Raw genomic sequence first — 13458 nt, 5'->3', positions numbered from 1 at the left:
CGAGGATGTGGAGAAATGGGCACCCTCCTACACTGTTGGTGGGAATGTAAACTGGTACAGCCCCTCTGGAAAACAGTGTGGAGGTTCCTCAGGAAACTAACAATAGAACTCCCCTATGACCCAGCAATAGCACTGCTAGGAATTTACCCAAGGGATACAGAAATGCTGATGCATAGGAGCACATGTACCCCAATGTTCACAGCAGCACTCTCCACAATAGCTAAAACATGGAAAGAGCCTAAGTGTCCATCAACAGATGAATGGATCCAGAAGATGTGGTTTATCTATACCATGGAATACTACATGGCAATGAGAAACAATGAAATCTGGCCATGTGTAGCAACATGGATGGACCTTGAGGGTGTTATGCTGAGCGAAATAAGTCAGGCAGAGGACAAATATCATATGTTTGCATGTATAGGAGGATTAGGAGGAACTTGACGGAGGAACAAGGGGGAGAAGAAGGGGAGAAATGGTGGGGGAAAGGGAGAGAGGCAAACCATGAGAGACTCTTGAATGCGGACAAAAACTGAGGACTGATGGATGTGGGGGGGAGGGGGGGATGGGCATGGAGGGGGACACTTGTGGGGATGAGCACTGAGTGTTATGTGGAAACTAATTTGACAATAAACTATTTGTAAAAAAATTAAAAAATTAAAAAAAAAGATTTTAGAAGTATAAGAGACTACCACGTACAAATCCATCTAAAAAATGTCAACATTTGCTTATACTGGTATATTTTCTGGGAAAATCTTGATATACCATTAACAGTAAAGAAAAAATGGTGTCTGGGTGGCTTTGTTGGTTAAGCGTCCAACTTCGGCTCAGGTCATTATCTCATGGTCCATGAGTTTGAGTCCCACATTGGGCTCTGTGCTGACAGCTCACATCCAGGAGCCTGCTTTGAATTCTGTCTCCCTCTCTCTGCCCTTCCCCCACTTGCATGTGCTCTCTCTCTCTCTCTCTCTCTCAAAAATAAATAAACATTAAATTTTTTTTAAAATGAAAAAAATCTATTATATAATTAAGACTAAGAATTTGTAAAAAAATATATATGTAGTATTTAAGAAAAGTGTCATTTTCAGATGATGTCATAGTCAATTTTGACCAAATCTTTTAGAAATATGTTATTTCTAAGAAATTTATATTATTACACAGGTAGAAAAATATGAAAGACATTCTCAGTTCATATTTTATAAGACCGACTTAACACTATATTAATACCTGACCAAGACAATGAAAAAAATAACTATAGTAGACATAGTTTTTGCCCACCTACATCTCCAAAATGTAAATTGCCAAGTATAAAATTAATAAGAAGTGGATTCAAGCTATAAAAAATTTTACTGAGGTAGCAGAAGAATAACAAACAACCAAATAATATTTTAATGATATAATTCTCTCCAACATCATCTATACCTTTAATAAACTTAATTTTAAAAATACCAACAGGATAAATTTAGACCTGGTAAATATTTAACACTTCTCTGGGAGGAAAAAAAAGTACTGGTTTGTAGCATTTGTCAACTTCTGTGGTGTAAATATTCCTACCATGGCTGATTTCAAGCTATCACTGTGGGATCACTGAAAATAGTGTTGGGAAGAGATGTGCAGTACCACACAACTCTGTAATGTGTCCATGATGCAAATGCAGTAGACATAGGAAATCTCAACACCACAAATAGTCACATGCCATCAAATAAGTAAGAAGACGTGTCTTTGTCTTCAAGTAACTTATTAGTTTTAATTTATATATTTAATTTTTAGTGATGGTTGTGTTAACAAATGGCCCACAAAATTCCTGAAAATTAATAATTGGTTCTCATAAGGCCCAGTATGGGACAACTCCAGGAGACTACTGAGAGGGTCATGAAGAGTTTCTAACAGAAGAGGGACTAGGGGGTGCCTGGGTGGCCAGTCGGTTAAGTTCCTGACTTCGGCTCAGGTAATGATCTCATGGTTCGTGGGTTTGAGCCTGTGTTGGACTCTGTGCTGATGGCTCAGAGCCTGGAGCTTGCATTGGATTCTGTGTCTCCCTCTCTCTCTGCCCCTCCCCCACTTGTGCTTTGTCTCTCTCTCTCTCTCTCTCCAAAATAAATAACTGTAAAAAACACTTTAAAAAAAAAAAGAAGAGGGACTAAAAAAAATAGAGCTTGAAGATTAAAAAGATGGCAGGGGGGGCGCCTGGGTGGCTTAGTCGGTTAAGCGTCCGACTTTCACTTAGGTCACGATCTTGCGGTTCGTGGGTTCGAGCCCCGCGTCGGGCTCTGTGCTGACTGCCAGCTCAGATCCTGGAGCCTATTTCGGAGTCTGTGTCTCCCTCTCTCTCTGACCCTCCCCTGCTCACGCTGTCTCTCTCTCTCTCCTAGAAATAAATAAAAATATTTAAAAAAATAAAAAAATAAAAAAATAAAAAGATGGCAGGGAGTTACTTTTTGCTTCTTTTCAAGTTTTATAAATTCCATTCCAAATATTTAAAATGATCCCAATCATATCTTAGCTGTCATTATTTCACTAGCAATAAAGCTGGCATAAATAAACACAGGTGGCTGCCTTTTCCTCATAAAATTATATTCACTATTGTCAAAAAAGGAAGAAAAAGACAGAAGTTGGCAAGGATGTAGAGAAACAGGAGCTTGCATACGGTGTTAGTGGAAATATAAAATACACTTGCCACTTTAGAAAAAACAGTTTGACAGTTTCATAGAAAGTTAAGCACAGATTTATCATAAAAACCCTGTAATTCCACTCCTAGGTATTTACCCAAAAAACATGAAAACATATGTCCACCCAAAGACCTGCCCACAAATGTTCACAGCAGCATTATTCATAATTGCCCTGAAGTAGAAACAACCCAATGTCCCTCAGCTGATGAATGGATAAAGAAAATGTAATATCCATTAAATGAAATATCCTTTTATTTGGCAATAAAAAGGAACTTGCTACAACATAGATGAACCTCAAAAACATGCTAGGTGAAAGAAACCAGACACAAAAGACCAAGTATTTTGTGATTTCATTTCTTGGAAATTTTAAGAAAAGGAGAATTTAAAGACATAGAAAGTCGATTTAATAGGGTGAGAATGGGGGTTGGGAATGGGAACAATAGTTAAATGTAAATGAGCATAAGGGATGGTGTTTGGGTGATTAAATGTGCTAAAACTGGATTCTGAGATTCACACAACTTGGTAAATTTATTTAAAAAGTTAATTATACACTTAAAATTAGTATTTTTTTGGTATATAAATTATACCTCAGTAAAGATGCTTAAATTTAGCTAAATTTCAGTCATTTATTTTTGGTCATCTCTATTATCAAAGGAGACTCACTCAGGGTGCCTGGGTGGCACAGTTGGTTAGGTGTCCAACTTTGACTCAGGTCATGATCTCATGGTTCGTGAATTGGAGTGCCACATCAGACTCTTTGCGGATAGCTCAGAGTCTGGAGCCTGCTTGAGATTCTGTTTCCCTCCCTCTCTGCCCTCCCCCACTCATGCTCTGTCTGTCTGTCTCTCTCTCTAAAATAAATAAACATTAAAAATTTAGGAAAAAAACAAAGGAGATTCACTCAAGGAGATTAAGTAACTTGCTTGCAGTTAATTTATTTTTTTACACATTAGAATGTATACCTCCAAATGTAGTTTCCCCTGATTCAATACTGAAAGGCATCTATCTGAATCTCATCTTACCCACTCTGTCAGTGAATCTACTTCCCATTATCCAAGGTAATTCCTATACTGTCTTCACTGTATATGGCTGTTCATTTGATTATTTTTCTGCTGGGGAAACTATGACTAAAAGGAACAAGTGAAAGCCTAGACTTGATTCATTCACCTATTTACTCAGTCTTTCATTTAGATCGTCATCAAATATTTATTGAACACCTACTATATGTCAGACACTATTTTAGGCACCAGGGATATAGCAGTAAACAAAATAAGCCTTAATAGTTTTCAGAGACAGACTCAAGTCAAGGGCCTGGATTTATTGATTGTTTGTTTTTGTTTTTATTTACTTTTCCAAAATGCAAAAGCATATGAAAAATTCATGACAAAGGACTGTAAACAATAAACATTTTTTCTCACCCATTCGGGTTAAAGATCCTCAAAACTTATGCAATGAATCAAAGATGTTGGACTTACCCTCTGTGAAAGCCCTGCACTTATCCCTGTCAGAAAAAGTCCAAGAAAACCCAAAACTGTTAGAGAAGAACCTTTGTTACTGGAATCTACTTGGACTTAATTAGTTCAAGCTTTCCCTTATCCAGATGAAATGGAATATTAAGACTGAAATTACATTAAGTCATTGAGAAATAGAAGAAGCTATATTTTTTTTGCCTCTTGATTATGTGGCTTTAATATGTTATATCCACTATGCAGGTCTCCCTGAAATTCTGAGGAAAATTCAGCTGAAAATTTAGCTGAAATTCTGACTCATCTCATACTGATATTAGTCCCTGGCCTGCCTCAAATAGAAGTCCATGAGTTCACTTGTTTCTATTCAAGATGGCACCAGTTTCCACTCCTGCTAAAAGCATCTAATATACCAGGAGGCCAGGACCCCAACCATCCCAACACCACAAAGATATTAATATACACCTTTTGAAGAATGAAAAGAAACTTAACCATCTGGCTTATCTTTTCCTTTCAGAAAAGACTACATCTCAGTGATTAGGATGACAATAATAAACCACCAAAAGCAAATGGCTTTTTTTGTTCCTGATTCTTACTATCACTACCCTGAAGCTTCCCCTCTCTCCTCCCAGAATGTAACAGGATTGGTAAAAGGAAATGCAAAGATCATCATCCAGTCTGTTTCCTTGGTTCTAACAGGAACTGTATACAAGCAACAAAGATTTATAAAACAAAGTATCTATCCCAAGAATATTTTTTTAATTCAACTTACAGCAGAGTAATCAGATCCAAAGGGAGCCTATAGCACAAGGATCTGGGTAAGTTAGAAAAGTCTCAGCGTTACCTGGTTAAAAATAAAAGAAATATTCATCCTTATCCTGACTTTCCACTCTGAGATATATACTTCCTACTAATATACTAACATTTCTATATATCCACAACCAAGCCGATCACTTTCTAAAACTTTACATCCCCAAAGCTTATGCTATCTGAATCACTGTTTAAAATACTTGCCAGTTTTAACAATGGTCTTGACAAAGTTTTAGCTGTTGGCAGTCTGGACTGGGAAATTTGTTCCATATCCTAGTCGTGGTGTTGGTTATTACACAGATCTTTACATGTGTTAAAAACATAAAATAAAGGCCAAATGAAAGGTCAATTTTAGTGTATATCAAGTTCAAGAAATAATACAAATAAAGCCAATATATGCTGTTTACCCAAAAAAGAAAGGAAGGAAGGAAGGAAGGAAGGAAGGAAGGAAGGAAGGAAGGAAGGAAGGAAGGAAAGAAATATTAAAAAAAAGAATCAAGTCTTACTTCTTGGAACTGTAGAGCTGAGGTATCTAAATATCAGGAGAGTCTGACCAGATTATACCTAGAGGAGAGAGCTTATACATCAAAAGAGTTGTATGACTTTTTTTCTAATTTATATAGCAGAAGCCAGGGGAATATGTATGAAAATGAATTCTAAAATGCTAGACTAAGGAGGAAAAAAGGAACATAGCTCCTGTGGGTCAAAATTATTAACATAACTACAATTACCAGAGTTTCTAGATTCTTTGTACTAATTCCAGTAGGTGGGATTGGTTATCACAATTAAGTCAGAAAATAGCAAATACAGAAGACACCTTGGTAAGACACATATCTGACTGAAGATAAGAGATGAATTCCAGAAAGTTCAGAGGTCTACCAATTCACTGATTTTTCTGGGAGTCTAGAGATCTGGGATATATAGAGGTATCCCCTCCAAAGTGAAAGACACTTCACTGCTGCACCTTGTATCCAGTTCCATGGAGAAAAAGGCACATATATGGTGGGCTTTTAGTATGACAGAGGCAAAATAATGTTACACAGATGTTGTTCCTCCCTACTTATTGAATAGACCATAGGCTCTATATTTAAGGAAGCCCCAAAGCAAAAGAATATTCTTCCGCCAGTTCAGTTTAAAGAATAAGCCACTCTTGCTACTTAGATCCTGTGACCCAGGAAATCTAATGTGCACAAAGTGTCTGTAAGAGATCATTGAGCCTTTAAAACACCCTAATAAGAGAATGACAGTAGAGTCCCATAACTGAGAACAAAGCTCTATGTCTTTGACAAAAAACTACTTTCCTTGAGAAACAGCTCCTGATTTTTGCTGTTAGGTCCTAATAGAGACTGAATATCTGGCCATAGTAAATGAATGGTTGTGAGACCTGAGCTGCCTTCCAAATTAAATGCTATTTGATTGACCTGTTCTCAAGTTTGGACGTACAGAGCAGCTCTCCATCCTCAACTTGAAGTGGCATATATGAGATCAAACGCGAGCAAGTTGTAAAGGCACAGGAAATTTCGTAAGAAAATGGCTCCAACTCTCAAGGTACTTAATCCTGCTGTGAAGCCACTGCTTCCTATACCCACTCATATAGTCTCATGGGATTTTCCTATAGGCAGGGAAGAAAAGCTTGAACATTGATTTACTAATCATTATGCATGTAGCATGCTGGCACCAGCCATAAATAAATTGATCCTAGAGCTCTTCTCACTGCTGGCCATGAAGGACATGTAGGAAGATAAGTCTTCAAACTAAGAACTTGAAGAAGTCGATCAAATTGCACAATTAACCTAGAGGGAAAGATACCTATAGTGAAGATTCATGCATAGAACCTAAAAGTTTGGCTTGAGAAGAGTTAAAAGGAACAATATTGGATTATAAGAAGGTTTAGGGTAGAGGTGCACTCATGGGGGTCTTAAAATAGGTTGATGGTATTAGAATGCTTGTGCCTCATGTTAAAGCTCACCAGTGGGCTCTCTTTGCAGAGAAGACCATCCAGAATCAGGTGGGCAAGAAGACCAGGACTTCAGATGTCAGCTGTCTTTTTTCCCTAGCATCACTAGTATTAGTGGGTTCAGGAACAGAGTGTCCACGGTGACAGAGAAGGAGGCTATTCATGAGTTCAACCTCATGAACTTCCCCTCACAAGGCAGACTTGGCTACCACCACTATTGAATGCTTAAATTGCCAGCAGTAGAGACCTCTGAATTCAGTTCCATATGTGAGCCATGCAGATGGCACGGTCAGCCTCCTATTGACTATTTTGAACCCCTTTCTTTATGGATTTGGTACAAATTTTTCTCACTAGAATGGATATTTATTCTGGATATAGATTTGACTTCCCTCCTATGTTTCTATTAACAATATCTTCTGTGGATTTACTAAAGGCTTAATTCACCAAAAGTAATCCACAAAACATTGCTTCTGGTCAGAATGTTGTAGGTAATTTCCCACAGGACTCACTGGTCTTACCATAACCCAGGAGCAGCTGGCTTTTGAGAGCAAAGCAATAGTCTATTGAAGACTCAGTTACAGAGCCAGCTGGAGGACATCTTATAAGGTGGGGTACTGGTCTAGAGAAAATGGTATATGTTCCACATCAATAACCAATATACGCTTTTGTTTCACCCAAGGACAGATTACATGGGCTCAGAAACTATAGGGAAAAAGAATCTCCAAATTACCCTCTTCCTCTTTACTGAGAGTATAATAAGGAAGTTATAAATGTAGTCTCATAACTAGTTGCAAGCATGGGGACTGTGGTCAATATTGTATTTTCTTGCTTGATCAGCAGTATGTATGTTCATATATTAACACATCCCCCCTCTCCATCACCTATTATTTTACAGAGGGTATGTTGGTGGTGGTTACCTTTATAGCTTAGTCAATAAATAAGATGTGTAGCTTATGTAAAACTTATTAAATTTCTTCCTCTTATTTAAGAGTCCATGCAGTAAACTCTTTCTAGAATTAAGTTCCAAGAATAAATCTCCATTTCCAGATGAATTTACAAATTCCCCTTTACTGGCTGATGAGAATGTACAATCTAGCATGTTTCCCTTTTGAACTGGTTGTCAGGAAGCTCAGGGCCTCCTACAAGTTCCATTGTAATGAGTTTATCACCTCAGGTTTCCAGGACATTGCTTTCTTCCTTTCTTCTAAATAGTTTCTGCTTTAACTTTTCCTACCTTGGTTTATGTACATTTTAATAGCGCATGTCACTTCAATTCCTTTTTACATGTACCTAAGTAAATATATAAATAAATAAATAAACCCTGCCTTTACAAAGCAGTTCATGACTTCTCTTAACAGCAGCTCGGGCACACAATGGCTTGCTCATTCAACCAGCATCTATTGAGTACTCACGATGTGTAGACATGACAGTCCTATACTCTTCATCACTATGCATGGTCCTCATGTCTTCGGCCATCCCTATTATTTCATGTCAGATGCCCCATTGTCAACTCTATGGGTAAAATTTGGGGTAATGTGTAGCTCCTCTTATTTGGACTGTCTTTCAGAGTCTGTTTCTGATTGTTCCTCACTCCTACCTTCTATTGTATGGTTTTTACCAGTGGGTATCTTTAAATCTAAGTCTATAATTTCTAAACATTCTGATAACTTCTGCCTACCACATCTTAGAGTAACTGCAACTTTTTGAAGCTTTTAGAAGCCACCTGAAAACCAGAACTGCCTCAGTCTGAAAGTTAGGGACTTTCTTCATTTTGATATAAATGAAGATGTGAAGTCAATGGAATTGGTTAAGGGCAATGCTGTAAACTGGACACAAAAACTGTATAATCTCTGAAGAGAGGTTCTCTACAGGAAATGGTGAACTAGCACATCAGTTTAGAAGTCAACCCTCTCAATAATTTGGTTAGTAAAAAATAAATGTATTTGGCTGGACACAAACTGCTGTTCTCTTTCTGTATTTTTGGATGAAATTTGTCTAAAATAGGTACAATCCCTTATAGGTAGTTAGTTTATCTTCCTCTTTTTGTTTGTCCTAAATTGATCTTTCTTCCTTCCTGCCTTCTTTTGTTCTTCCAAAGCACATATATTATTCTTTAATCCACTCAACATTTTCATAAGTACCTAGTATGTGCCAGACACAATCTGTTTAAGGATAAACAGATAAATATAGTATAGTTTCTGGATTCCATAAGTACATTATTGGGGGAGGCCAATGTATAGGCAATAATTACAGCCTTGTGATAAATGACAGGGCAGAGGCACCACAGAAGTCTAGAGATGTCCCTTCACCTGACCCACAAGCTGAGAGGCGCTTTGGGGACAGTGACCCTTTTATAATGCAGGAAAAGGTCATCAATCTATCATGTTGGGTGAGTTACTAGGCTTTTTCACAACTGAAAGAATCAACAAAACATCTAAGCCACTGCATGAGCAGACACAGTTTTGGAAAGTCACATGAATTTTACTACAATTTCACATATTATATGTAGTTGTGATCTGGTAAAACTAGTAAATATGCTAAAAATAGTACCTCAAAGTAGAATTTTAAGGAAGAAAATGTTTCTCAAGCAGGGCACATAGATCATATAAAGTACCACAGAACTCCCTTAGGAGTCCTGAATGCCCAGGGTGATACTCTAGAAATCTCCATCAGCCAGTGAGATGATGTCAATAAAGGACGGTAATTGGTCCCTAAAGGATTGCCTTGGGAAGTGTACAGAACAAATACTCAACAGTGGCAGTAAGTGAGCAAGGGAGGAAATAATTATTTATATAGATCAAAAGATGTAGATACTTTGGACACCTGTGATGGGTTCAGATAATTAGTGTTACATATGGATATTCTGAGAGGGTAACATTTCTGTACCCCTCAAGAGACTTGTAAGAAATCTATTTATATTCCTTACTTGATACTCTGTTCTCTTGTATCAGTGACTAGCAGCCAGTGTGAATGCTGAACCAAAACATTTCTTTCAGAAACGAATGTCCCTCAACAGCACATATGATTGAAGGTAGACTCACTTTGACAGGCAGATGGATGGTCCCTTTAGAGGAAGACATCCAGTGTGTCAGCAAAGAATTCTCTAGGGTTGGTATAGGGTACAGCCTTTATTATTGTAGCAACTTAACTTAGTCCTTCCTTTAACAAAACAAAAACCATTGCTTTCTTCTCTAGGTAGTCATTGCTTAGTTAGTATTCACCCTATCCAAGTTCGCCATCTAGAGGTCATACAGTTTGCAAGTGCTTTTAAGGTCAGAAGACTCCATGTGAGAATTCATTCACACTTGCCTCCTATTTAGAGAATTCCTCCTCCTCCTCCTTCTTCTAAGGAAGTTTATACTTCTGTTGAATGATATCACAATTAATGGCAATATACTGTATAGCTATCATCTTGCTAGATAATTTACTGGTCTCTCTTTTTTTTTTTTTTTAACATTTCTCTATCACATAGAGAATTATGTTATAAAAGTAACAGTGAAGAAGAACTGTTAAATATACGTTTTAGTACAATATTTCTTCAGTTAGAAAAGTTTTTAATCTCCTTTTTGGTCCACATAAAAATAACACACTCTTCATCATTGTTTAAACTACTAAGCACTAACAATCCTAATCATCCCTACCATTCACTTAGGATGTTACCACTGGCCAGGACACTTAGAAACATTATCTAACTTAATATTTGTAACAAGTTTGTAAAGTATTATTATTCTTATCATGTACATGAGAAATCTGAGGTTATGAGTTTAAGCAGCTTAGTCCAGGCAGGACATAGAGCTAAAGTAAGATGGAGAACTGGTTTTGGAGATCTGTCTCAGTTTGTATGTTCTTCCCAAACTTGCCATATTGCCTCCAAGTAGTATGTTTCTCTATTTTTCAAGCCTGGCTTTTTCAACCACCTTCCTCCATCTTTAGAGGTAGTTTATATGTTCCCTGTCTCCCTGCTACTTTAGTGAGCAGGAAAGAATAGCCTTTCTCCTCCACATGCTGCGTGATAATCAAGAATACAACCAGACACTGCAAAGAAGTCTCCTGTGTCACCAGGTTTAGTTCAAGTACATTTGAGAAGTTAAGGTGAAGCTGTGACCTCCTTGCCCTGGAGCTTAGGTTGGCAAGTGTCTCTTGACCATGCCTAATCTTCCCTGTGGACCTTAAGTAAAGTCCTGTTCAGTCAGCAATGTCTAAGACCTGGCCCTTTCTACAAAAGGATCCTCAGCTTGGGAGTTTATGGAGTTTTTCCTCAGAAGTTGCTTTCTTTTTTTTAAAGTTTATTTATTTATTTTTTTTAGTAATCTCTACACCCACTGTGGGACTCAAACCCACAACTCCAAGATCAAAAGCCATATGCTCCTCTACTGAGCTAGCTGTGTGTCCCCAGAGGTTGCTTTAACCTTTTATTTTGTTAATGTTTACTTATTTTTGAGAGAGAGAGTGTGTGTGTGTGAGGGAGTGGGGGAGGGGCAGAGAGAGAGAGAGAGAGAGAGAAAATCCCAAGCAGGCTCCCTGCTGTAAACCCAGGAACCCTGAGATTATGACCTGAGCCGGAGCCAATGCTCAACCGACTGAGATATCCAGGAGCCCCAAGAGGTAACTTTTTAAGAAGACCATCAGACTTTAGTTTTGGAGGTAATTCCTTTATTTTCTGTTGAATTTGAGTTTCTACTCTTTTCTCTGTCCCAACAATGTGAGGTTCACATTAGGCAAAGAGGAGGCATGCCTATTTCTGGAATTCAGTGATTTTTGGACAAGTTATCAAGATTTCTGGCCTGCATGAGGAACTGTATCTCCTTGGGTACAAGAAGACTTTAAAGTAGAATGATTGGAACACTTATATTAAGAGATTCTTGAGTTTAATGTAGCTGTAATGAGCATAATACTCCCAAACTAGCTTTAGCATAAAAGGGGATTTATTGGATGGACACAAGGATCTCTCCTGGACATAAGGACAGGAAATGCAGATAGTCCTCATGAGGGATTAGAGTCAGGAACCAAAAGCTGTTGGAAGCAAAAGCAACTTCTCTCTCTGTCTGCGTTTCTCTCTCTCTCTCTCTTTCTCTCTCTCTCCCCTCCAAGAGTCTGTTTTATTCATTCCACCAAGACTTACTGATAGGCTACTATATATCAGGTACCATGCTAGGTGATAAGAGTCCAGAGTACAAGGTCTGCCTTATTCTTCTCTGTAGACTATCCTCATTTGATCCATTTACCATGGCTTTACATGACCTCCTGATTCAAATCTTCTAATTCAGTCTCAGCATCCTTAGTTCAAAGACAAAATCTTAGCACAACATATGGCTAAGATACTTCTGGCATCAGCTGTCTACCCTTGGTCCTTTCAGGCATAGCAACAATGACTCAGTTGGCTGAGGGGGGGGGTGGGTTGCATGGGACAATCTCAGCAATCAGGTAAGAATAGAGCAAATGGTATGAAAATGGGATGTTGGTAAAGAGGATATGATCGATGGAAGGAAGTGATGATCATCTCTATTGTAAAGATTTTCAAAGACAAAAGAACGATGAAAGTTTCTATAAACTTGAGGAAAGAAAAGGAAAGAACCTCAGGAAAGCTGAGAACTTAGCTTGGGGTAGGGAAGGGCTCTCGATACATGGCCTATCTGGGGATATCAGTTTGAGTCTCAGCGAGGCAGGGGTTACTCAAGAGCCCTCTAACCCTGCTGCCTCAGGGCAACCTGGGTGACATTCCTTGGGAGAAGGAAGGGGAATTCTAGATCTTAAAAACAAAACCATCCTGTAGTAGTTGTTTAAAAGTTCAAAGTCTATAAGGTTGTTAGAAACACTGTGGACCCTGGAGACAATCAATCTCCATATCTGAGAACAACAGACAGAGATCAGCTAACACTGCAACAGTAGTTTGAAAAGACTGGAAAGTACCCAGGGAGAAAAGGAAAATAGAGAGGCTAAAAGTTGAGATATGCCACCACAAATTTTGTGGCTGTAGCCTAAGTTTTTTAGTCACTTGGGCTAATGTGGTCTTGAGAGAAAAGAGTTGAAATCATCAGTATAAAAATAAACTTCCCTCACAAATCTGTACTTCCAACCTGCGTGTCCCAAGTACCTCACTGCTACACTCTGACAAGATATTTCAGGTTAATTCCTTTCCTTCAAAGGAATCTTGACCCACTAGATTGCCTTTTTGTTTTATTGATGGTTTTCTAAGGCAACCTAGTGAATTGGAAAATATATTTGCAAATAATACATCTGATAAGGGGTTAATATTCAAAATACATAAAGAACTTATACAACTGAATGCCAAAACAAACAATGAACAATTTGATTAAAAAAGGGACAGATATCCTAAATAGACATTTCTCTAATGAAGACATCCAGATGGCCAACGGACACATGAAAAGACGCTCAACATCACCAATCATCAGTAAAATGCAAATCAAACCCTCAATGAGATATCAACTTATACCAGTCAGAACAGACAGTATTAAAAAGACAAGAAATAACAAGTATCAACAAGGATGTTGAGTAAAGGAACCCTCATGCACTGTTGGCAGGATTGTAGATTGGTGTC

The 13458-nt window shown here is 38.1% G+C and overlaps 1 protein-coding gene across 6 annotated transcripts in view; it reads right to left on the bottom strand.

Annotated features, from left to right (window-relative positions):
• The window catches only part of ALPK1 (alpha kinase 1), a 134880-nt gene that overhangs the window by 93244 nt on the left and 28178 nt on the right, over positions 1–13458 (bottom strand). Inside the window, exon 1 of one of the 6 annotated variants that reach the window (XM_039217266.1) lies at positions 5449–5485. The exons of the other annotated variants lie outside the window; for them this stretch is intronic. The gene's annotated coding sequence lies outside the window, so the exon portion shown is untranslated. Of the gene's footprint in view, positions 1–5448; positions 5486–13458 lie in introns of those variants that run through there. 6 annotated transcript variants of the gene reach the window in all.

Source organism: Hyaena hyaena, unplaced genomic scaffold (genome assembly GCF_003009895.1).
Source record: "Hyaena hyaena isolate Hyena2069 unplaced genomic scaffold, ASM300989v1 scaffold_674, whole genome shotgun sequence".
NCBI classification, from domain to species: Eukaryota; Metazoa; Chordata; class Mammalia; order Carnivora; family Hyaenidae; genus Hyaena; species Hyaena hyaena.
The sequence above is the reverse complement of the archived record's forward strand: the minus strand, read 5'-3'. Positions and strand labels throughout refer to the sequence as shown.